Consider the following 10932-nt stretch of genomic DNA (forward strand, 5'->3'; position numbering starts at 1 on the left):
TGTTCTCAGTAATAAAATAGCATTTATCAGAAAAGGGAACTTTTATAGATACAAGACCTTTGAGGATATTTAGTGGTAGGGCTTTTAAAGCACTATGTTAAGTGATGAATAAAAGATATTTGAGGATGAGGAGGGGGCAAAAAGTCATTGGCTACCATATAAGTGACAGCTGACAGGATCCCTATATGTCAGTATGATATTTGCCTAGTTTTATTCCAGTTTCTAATTCTTTTCAACCATTCCTTGCTCCCATGACAGAAACTGAAAGCCCATGATGAGCCACCAGAAGTCTGTACCTGCTCTCAATTAGGGCATTTATTATCTCAGCACCTGGGAACTCCTTTGACAAATCCTGTCTGTTTTATGGGTACCAATGGAGACCTGAATACCTTGATGGAGAATGGCACTCTTTCTAGAGAAGGAGGCCCTCTAGTTCAGATGGATCAAGTAAAAAGTCAGTGTGCAGACCTCCACCATGACTATTATGGGATCATGGGCAACCTTAGGGCCATAAACATTTCTAGGGATGTGGGCTTCTCTGGAGACACAGGCATCTCTGGGTTCTTGGGCATCTCTGACAACATGGGCACCACTGAGACTATGGGCTTCTATGAAGACACCAGCATTTCTGAGACCATGAGCTTCTCTGGGATCATGGGCATCTCTGAAGACATAGGGCTATCTAAGGCCAGCACCAAGACAGGCTTCTCTAAGCAACAGTGAGCTATTCATCTGTTTCCATGTTAGTTGTACCTACAACACCCACAATGATCCTTGTCTCAAAAAGGCTTTGCTGCTTTTCTAACTGGATTAAATGGCTGAGGCTTAAGATTCTAGAAGGGGATTTAGGGCCTTAACTAGTTAAGCAATCAGTGTATGTACCTCAGGGCTTCCCTGGTGGCTCAGTGGTAATGAATCCACCTGCCGATGCAGGAGACATGGGTTCGATCCCTGGATTGGGAAGATCCTCTGGAGAAGGAAATGGCAACCCACTCCAGTATTCTTGCCTGAGAAATCCCATGGACAAAGGAGCCTGATGGGCTCCAGAACATAGGGTCGCAAGAGTCAGACATGACTTAGCAACTAAACAACAAGAACAAACAACATATGTATGTCAAGCAGCCTAGAATATAGGCAAAAGAAAGAATACATTATAGTTCTAGAATGGGATTTAACTTTAAAAATATCTTGCTTTTCAGTTGAGATATTAGATTGGTTCCATTATTCCATTTTCCTTAAAGGTCAGTCTCCCTTACTTTTCCACCCTTACTATTCTAGCACAAGAACAAGTAGAAATATTGTCATACTGAAGAATTAAGACCCTGCTGAAGGGATGGTATGTGCAAAGGTAACTGAATTGCAGAATGACTTGAAAGAAAATTTTACTTGAAGGTATATATATAGTCATACAATGTAAGCTCACATTATTGCCAGTAGAGACCCCCAACATTTGCCTGAGAATAAATCAAAATGGTACATGGGTACTTGGTGATTTAGAACATATAAGGAAAATTTTCCCAGTTCGTTCCCTAGCTAGGTCTTATAATACTCACTTAGCCAACTCCCTTTTTTATAGATAGCCCATCAATAAACTTGAATCCACTACATTCTAAAATGATCAATTCCAAAACAGTGGGGTCTGAATTAATAATGTTGATCAATAGCATTTTCAACATCAGTTCAGGAGACAACTGAAAATCTTAGTGCTTTAGACCCTGGCTTATACATGGCATGTGTGCCCACCTAAGTTTTCCTAAAATAGGACTCTTCTTGTTTTTTTTTTTTTTTTTTTTTTTTTGGCCATACCACATGGCCTGTGGAATCTTAGTTCTCTGTACAGGGATTGAACCCATTCCCTGTGCAGTAGAACCATGGAATCTTAATCATTGGACTGCCAGGGAAGTCCCTCTTCTTAGGCATTTTTATGAAGATCCGTGGTTTTACTTCCCTAGAGATCACATTAGTTTGTGGATTTTTAGACATAATTGGCACTACTTTTAAAATCTGGTAGGCTTAACATCTTGTACTAATGTAGACTTTTGAAAAAAGTCTGTTCTTAAAGCATGCCCAGCTACTCCAGGGGAAGGGGAAACTAAACTTTCCCCAATTTGGGGTTGATACACTTGCTGTACACTTTCCTATTGGATATACAGTCATAGTTTACCCACTTCCACATGTTGGAGTAGGATAAGCCTTGCATAGTTTGGGTCATGCAATATATTGTCAGCACTTTCAGAATTTCCTTTGGCAGTAGAATCCATATATTCACCCAGGATGTCTATTTTGTATACCATGTATTTGGTTTAAGCTAAAAAAAAAAAACCTGAGATTCTTAGTGAAAGAGCCATCTCTGTTACTATCACATCCATTTGTAAATACAGATATCTCTAAAGGATCACCTTATTAGTTACTAACTCTTCCAGAAAATTGCAGAGTAAGTTAAACTTCCAAACTCATTCTATGAGACCACCATCACCCTAATACCAAAACCTGACAAAGATGCCACAAAAAAAGAAAACTACAGGCCAATATCACTGATGAACATAGATGCAAAAATCCTTAACAAAATTCTAGCAATCAGAATCCAACAACACATTAAAAAGATCATACACCATGACCAAGTGGGCTTTATCCCAGGGATGCAAGGATTCTTCAATATCCGCAAATCAATCAATGTAATACACCACATTAACAAATTGAAAAGTATAAGAAAGGTAGGCCTTTTAATCAAAGTGTTAGAAGTAGCAGAGAAGAGCTAAACTATGGACAAAAAAATAGCCCTACTTAGAAGAAGAACTCTAAGTCATTTTGGTTGTCTTTTTTTATATGTAAATTGGAGCCATTTTTCTACTTACCTCTTCTTGATAGCTGCCTTCTTCCTTTAATGTTAAAACATCAATGTGATTTCCTATCGTATCTTCTCTTATCCCCCTCTTTCCACTAGTTGATCTTTCACTTATGTTCTTAATTGCTCAGTCATATCTGACTGTTTGCGACCCCATGGACTGCTGCCTGCCAGGGTCCTCTGTCCATGGGGATTCTTCAGGCAAGATATACTAGAGTGGGTTGCCATGCCCTCCTCCAGGGGACCTTCCCAACTCAGGGATCGAACCTAGGTCTCCTGCATTGCAGGCAGATTCTTTACCGACTGAGGTACCAGGGAAGCCCAGGGATCTTTGGCTTATATAACATAAATCATCAGATGTTGCCAGTTGTCATTTGACTTGTTACTTCTTGAAAAAAATGGGATTTGTGCAAGTCATTTTGATCTGGAAGCTCCATCTAACTCTGGCTCTGTGAAGGAGGATGCCAAAGACATTGACAATAAGAAAGATGTCAAAGACAATGACAATACCAATCATCTGCCACAAGTGAGTTTATTCTGGATTTTGCTTTATACCAAAGACTTTCTCCCACATCTCAATCTGAATTTTATAGTCCATTAACTAGCATGATATTTCCAATAGTGTGTTAAGAGTTTTCTATAAAAAAGAAAAAGGCAAATAACTTTTGCAAATCCTATAAAAGTTAAAGTCTCATATTTATTTCTACAGACCTGTACAAGGATGTACACAGTACCAAACTTTATTTCTTAGATCCAAAACAAAATTAATTATTAGTGACGAGTTTTTTTCAATACAATTCTAAACTGAGAAGTGATGAAGAAAAACACAGTGTTTCCAGTCAACTTGTTTGGTGGTTATTATGTTTATTCCTTAATATGTCCTATATTACTTGCATATGACATACATAGAACTAAGGAAAACCTTGCAAAAATCCCCTATTTACTCTCAACACCTAATACCTACTGTTTTACAGTTGGATTTGAAAATCTAAGGAAGGAAAAATGTTCAGTAGAATCCAGATATTTATGCACTGGTAAAAACCCAGTAGCTATCTGTAGTTAAGAGCCTAGCAATAGAGGGGAGAGTCCTGAAGGAAAGTTACTGAGTGTACTAGAAAAGATCATCTATTAATGGCTTTAATTTCATATCCTCATATAGCATCTATGCTGTTACAGAAATGTGACTCCCTCCACTACTGCCCTACCATTCCAGTTCCCTGGGCAGAAAATTCCATTCTTGTGTGACTGCCCGTTTAATTAGGAAGGCATTTAACCACCTGCCACTGTCTTATGCATGAACCTGACACCTGCCTGTTTCCTATACAGTTTTCACAGGTCTGGGGTCACTGCTTATCTTTTCCAAGCCTGAAACAGTCTTTGTGCCTGGGAGTGTGGCCATTCTCAGATTTTACATGAACACTTTGTTTTAAAAATTCATTAATTATTAGTTTATAGAATAACAGATTCCTCATGGTAATAAGTAAAACAATCCTAAATAACAAACCTAAGTAACAGTTAATAGTCCAAGTTTTTAAAGAAAAAAATTAAGGCTGGGGTTTGCTGTATGAAAGAAAGCATGAAGATTTATTTAGCACTAATTTGGCAAGACTAGAAAGCTTATGGTACATGTATTAGGCACAGATATCTTTTGGAAAGTCACCCTAGAAACTGTGTTCAATTACTACCAACATAGTTGTCATGCCTGTTAACATGCATCGGCATATTTTTTTCTGAGACACACCTCAAACTTCACTGAAAGTAAAATCTTTCCTTGAGCACTTCGAACAAGAAGGAATGAGAGTCTTTTTAAGAGATGTTTTCAAATAAAATTTGTAAATATTTAAGCTTGGCCTGAATTTAGCAGAAAGAGAAGTTTAATAACTATATCAGATCTTTGTTACATAGTGATTTTTATTAACACATAACACCTTTTCTTGATGCTATTAAGCGTTGATATACCACTGGGAAATCTTTCTATGAGAACATTTTATAAAGTGGCTTTTTTTTAAAAAACAGGTGTGTGAGAAAAGATAAAGTTGTCTCAAAAGGGGAATATTATATTTCAGATTGGTTTCTTCCTAGGAAGATTGTTCTCACTTTCTCTCTCAATTTCCAAAGTAAATGATTTAATGATGTCTGTTGTACCAAATCATTCCCCCACCCTCAGGCCTCTCCTTCCCAGAATTCTATGTATGATACACGCAGATATGATTATAACCAAATCTGGTTACTGTCTTCTAAGTGCCAAATCTAGACCTGACATTTTATATAGACATTTCAAAAGAAAAGTTAGAAATGGATTAAGCCTTAAATTTTTTCCTATGAGGTTACTTTTTTTAATATAATGTAAAGAGATGACAGCTGTTAGATGAAACCAAATAGGAAAAGGATAAGAGAAAAGATTTGGGGTCATAAAGGACTCTTAGTTTGTTGCCCTTTTGGAGGAAGTTCTGTTTTTACAGCATTTGATGGCAGCAATAGAAGCTTTTTCAAGGCCAAAAAAAAAAAAAAAAAATGATTTTCAAGCCATACAGAACATGTCTTCTCTAATTCCCTGGCTATGACATTTGACAGTCTTTGCCTTCCTCTTAAATGAGAAGTATTGATTTCATCACCAATCACAGCAGCCCATGTCTCCTTTCGATGTCAGTGCAAGTAGAAGTGTGTTACATGCTCTGTGATTGTGACTTGTCTTCACAAAAGGCAAGTACTCTTTGAAAGCTATCTAATTTATGCCCATGTGTCTTGCTGGGGCATTTTCTAAAGCTTTGGGGGTTACCTAAAAGCCTCTTTCTCTTCCAAAGCTTTGTTGCCTTTCAACCATTTTCATGACTTTGACTCTTAGAGAGCTGTACACTAGCCTTTATAGAATACCAGTTGTGGAGAAGGTAGAAGAAAAGGAGGAGGAAAGAGAAGATACAGAAATACATCTGTCCAGTTAATCAAAAGGAGCATATGGCAGTCCAGGATGACCAGCATGCCAATTAATTAAGATTGAATGTGCTCCAATAAGGTCCAAATTAGGTCCTCTTTTCCAGTTAGTATTATGGCTGGCATATTTTCTTTTAAAGTTATATTTTACACTGGTAGAATTGTTTTCCTTTAGAATGCTCTGTGTATTTTCTGTGTCTCAACAATTTGCACTTCTAGGGTATGTGGTCCTGGGTTTTCTTTTCTTTTAAAGGGTAAAGGATGGTAGGTGGTATCCTCTCCCATCAATATGCTTCCAAGGCTTATGTGTCCTGAGTTCCTTCTTTGCCTCTTTGTAGATAAACCACCACTTGACAGCCCTCTCCCAGAGTCAGATGAAACTATATACACCAAAGTCACTAGGTGATCACTGTTCAAAGACTCACATCTCTGATCCCACCTCACATTCAGTTGGCCACACCAGTTCACATAAAGTCTTTCTATGTCTCCAACCTCACATTTGCTGACAGGGTTGTTTCCATATTTTGCAAATGTCAATAGATGGTACAGAGCATGTATCCTAAATTTTTCCCCTTGTTTTGAAATAGAGCATGTCCTATATTCTAGTTAACAGTGTATCAGGCTTAGGAACAGATAACAAATTCAGTTTTTTAGAATGTAACTCAGAGTTTGTATATGTGTATGTGTTTACTGTAACTTTAGTAGCATCTGGTTGAACAGGTTATTTGGGCATTCATTAAGATGAAGAGAATTTATCCAAGAATAAAAAGCTGCTTTAGTTCTAGACCTCTTAACTATGGGGCTTTCCTGGTGGCTCAAAGGTAAAGAATCCTACTGCAGTGCAGGAGCCACAGAAAATGCAGGTTCAATCCTTGGGTCAGGAAGATCCCCTGGAGAAGGGAACAGCAACCCACTCCAGTATTCTTGCCTGGAGAATCCCATGGACAGACGAGCCTGGCAGGAAGTTCATAGGGTTACAAAGAGTTGGACTTGACCGAAGTGACTTAGCACACATGCATGTACTCTAACTTTGATAATGTCCAACTGAGTGCCATAGAAATTTAGGACATGTTAAGCCAGACATACAAACCAAAGAAATGGTGAAGCAACTGTCCTTTTCACTGTATCAATCAGGCATCTTTAGAAGTACTATTCATCAATGGAGGAACAGACATACAGAATATGTCTTTAATTTTTGTCAGTTTGCTTACTGTGTCTTGGTATGTTACTCCTTGGGTTTATTCTGCCTGGGACTCTCTGTACTTCCTGGACTTGATTGACTATTTCCTTTCCCATGTTAGGGAAGTTTTCAGCTATTATTTCTTCAAATATTTTCTCAGATCCTTTCTCTCTTCTCCTTCCGTGACTCCTGTAGTGTGAATATTGGTACATTTAATGTTGTCCCAAAGATCTTTTAGACTGTCTTTATTTCTTTAAATTCTTTATTCTATATTCTGTTTTGTGGCACTCAAGAGTACTCTACCCAGTAAGACTCTAGTTCATATTTGACAGAGAAATCAAAAGCCTTCCAGACAAGCAAAAGTTAAGAGAATTCAGCAACACCAAACCAGCTTTATAAAAAAATGCTAATAGAACTTCTTTAGGCAGAAAACACACAAGAAGGAAAAGACCTACAAAAAATAAACCCAAAACAATTAAGAAAATGGTAATAGGATCATACATATCAATAATTACCTTAAATGTAAATAGATTGAATGCATCAACATAGACTGAATGGGTGGATACAAAAACAAGACAAGAGATCCATATCAGACCTACAGACACTTACAAACTGAAAGTAAGGGAATGGGAGACAAATGAACTTACAAAACATAAAGAGATTCACAGACTTAGAGAATGAACTTACGGTTGCTGGTGGGGAAGGATGGAGGGAAGGGATAGTTGGGGAGTTTGGGATGGACACATATACACTGCTATACTTAAAATGGATAACCAATAAGGACCTATTGTATGGTATATAGCAGATGGAACTCTGCTCAGTGTTATGTGGCAGCCTGGATGGGAGGGGAGTTTGGGAGAATGGATACATGAATATATATGGTTGAATTCTTTCACCATTCACCTGAAACTATCACAACATTGTTAATCAGCTATACCTCAATACAAAATAAAAGTTTTTTTTTTAAAAAAGAAGTACTATTCAAATATATGATCACTGTTACCTGTAGTGTGATAATATTAGCCATATACCTGCATGAATGTCATGTAACTGATATATAAATCAGAACCCAGGCTGTGTAAGTTCTTGAAAACCTGACTTTTCATTAGCCTCAGGTTTACAGAATGACTATCACAGCAGCTCAAGTCTGAACTTTATAAGGTACAACAGTGTATATGATTGACTTTAAATTTCCTATTGTGTGTTATCTTGAACGTGTCATACCAGTGGGGTATGGGTGTGTGATGTGTAAAAATATTCACTGTTATTTCTTTAATCCAGTGTCAAATTGTTCACTGGCCCAATTTTGTACTTGTGTCCAATTTAAAGATATTTGATAACAGTTTTTTGACCTAGAATTTAAAAGCTTCAATTTTTTATGTGTGTAAGGTTACCATGTAATAGTTACAAATTAGAGGAAAAGTGGCATACCTTCAAAAAAGAAAGGTACACTGACCTAGCCTTAATGGATGAACCTCATTATAAAGACAAAATCTGCAGGTAGGTTAAATGTTAAAATAAGACAAGCATCAGAGAGGGTGCCTGGTTCTGGACAGCACTATGGAGTGCAGAGTCTAGCTAGCTTTGATGAGCTGGGAGAGCAAGACTGACACCCACTTAACTCATAAACCATACTGTCTGACAACACATTTTGTTCATTCACATATAGCCTATTTCCCTCTATTGGAATCCTCAACATCTTTTCTGATATAACATATCCTCTTCCCTGAGATGACCTGTTCAAATGGATAATTTCATCTATCTGGCAGGATTTTTTACCAACAGATTATCTAAGGGTAATTTGATCTCTAAATCAGGGTATTATATGGAATATAAGTTTTTACTTGGAATTTATCCACTGTATAGTCGCATGGTAACATTGCATTAGTTGCAGCTGAGGACATGGCAAGCCAAGTCCCCTTAAATCAGCTATTTCCACAGCCTCCTGTCACCCATAGAGATCTGGTTTCACAGGGGGAAAGGTATCAATGGAAGGCCCTGGTTGGGAAATCACTTCTGGATAAGTCTCAGCCCCTCAACTTACTATGTTTTTTTATTTTCAAAATACTAATAATCTCTTTCCTGTAAGTTTCACACTATGATTGTGGAAAGCAAGGGAAGTTGTAACTGCAAAAGCATTGGAGGTGTTTTTCATGTATAAACTGGCAAATCCTGTCAAACTGAACCACATAGAAGCTATTGCATAGAAGCAAGGAACCAAATAATCAAGAATTGGCAATGTCAATTCTTTAAGGGGAAAATGTCACAAGGGATATATGTGAGTCACAGCACATTTGAAAGTCTTCTTCATTTCTCTAGGCCTCTGTTGTCTTGTGTTTAAAATAGGTGATTTGAACTAGATGATTTCTAGGGAAAGATATTAAATACCTATTGAATGACTCATCTGTGTCAGGCCTTGAGGTAGGAGCTTTAAATGTATTTCATGTGGCTTAAATAACTGAAATCCTGTGTAAGACACCAAACGAGTATGTAAGTTACTTGGAACCCAAGGCCGCCTTAAAATTTTGTCTCTCTTCAGAATTCCGTACTCTAAAATCCTGTTTATTGGACTTCTGGTCCAGAAAAGATGTTGTAGACTCATTTATCACTGCTCCTGCCAATTAAGTACAACTTTTAAACCCTGTGAATAACACAAGAGCCAACCAAAGGAAAACTCTGAAAGGTGGTAAGAGAACTGGTTTGGGACTCCAGTACTGGAGTAACAGCCCAAAAGAAGAAAGCAGTCCAACTTAGCTATTTCCTGACCTCTAATTTAAGAACAGAAGGGCAGCCTGGGAAGGCTCATTTCTCCCCCAGATTGAAAAAGAGTCCCTCTGACAGGTGAGCATGGCAGAATCAGCAAGAGGGATTGATTAAGACCCTATCCCCCACTAATAATAATAAACTAGGTGAAGAGCTTTCCATCCCTGACTTTCCCACTGAGAGACACTGTAGTAGCCAGGAGGTATCAACAAGAGATTGCTTGCCACAACAAGTGCTCATCCCAGGAAGCTCCCTCCATTTCCACAGGCAGGGAGAACACTGTAAAAATAAAGGACCAGCCAGGGAAGCCTCTTTGTCCTTGAAGACCTGAAATTTCCATTCCCTAGTGAGAGACACAGGGCAACAGGCCTGGAGAAAGCCCTTCCACTCTCTGAGCTAACACAAGCAGAAAGCACTGGTAACACTCATTATACCAGATAAGTCAGGAAGAAAAAAGCACTACAAAGGCTCTGAAGCCTAGACTTCCATTGTAACCACAGCTGACAAAAGTAGGCCAGAATCAGCATGCTAAAATTAAGGTGACTGCCTACTAAAAAAGATTTAAATAGGACCCAGAGTCTCCTAACATACTAAACTGAAATGTTCAGGATAAAACAGAAAGTCACTCATAATACCAAGCCAGGAAAATCACAATTTGAATAAGAAAAGACAAACAGCTGACATCAACACTGAAATGAATCAGATTATCTGAAAAGGATTTTAAAACTGTCATCATAGGTACTATTAAAAAGGCAAATTATTTTGAAACAAAAGAAAACATGAATATATGAAAAAATTAATATAACAGGATAAAATTTGTGAACTTAAGGACAAGTTAATATAATTTACCAAATCTGAAAAACACGTAAAAATGGCTTTAAAAATAAATAAGCAGAGCCTCAGGGGCCTGTGTAACATTTTTTAAGCCAACATTCATATCTTTGGAATCAGAGAAAGAAAGTAGAAAGAATGGGGCTGAAAGAGTATGTGGAACAGTAATGGCTGAAAACTTTCACCAAATTTGGTGAAAAGTACAAACCTAAGGATTTCAACTGAGCAAACCCCAAATAGAATAAACTCATGTGTTTGTTAGCCATCTGTATGTCTTCTTTGGAGAAATGTCTATTTAGTTCTTTGGCCCATTTTTTGATTGGGTCATTTATTTTTCTGGAGTTGAGCTGTAGGAGTTGCTTGTATATTTTTGAGATTAGTT

The 10932-nt window shown here is 37.7% G+C and overlaps 1 protein-coding gene across 1 annotated transcript in view; it reads left to right on the forward strand.

Annotated features, from left to right (window-relative positions):
- The window catches only part of MTMR8 (myotubularin related protein 8), a 284350-nt gene extending 276295 nt beyond the window's left edge, over positions 1–8055 (forward strand). Inside the window, exon 14 of the mRNA XM_070365958.1 lies at positions 259–8055. The gene's annotated coding sequence lies outside the window, so the exon portion shown is untranslated. The remainder of the gene's footprint in view (positions 1–258) is intronic.
- The last annotated feature ends 2877 nt before the right edge of the window (positions 8056–10932 follow it).

The sequence above is a fragment of the Bos mutus genome, chromosome X, assembly GCF_027580195.1.
Source record: "Bos mutus isolate GX-2022 chromosome X, NWIPB_WYAK_1.1, whole genome shotgun sequence".
NCBI classification, from domain to species: domain Eukaryota; kingdom Metazoa; phylum Chordata; class Mammalia; order Artiodactyla; family Bovidae; genus Bos; species Bos mutus.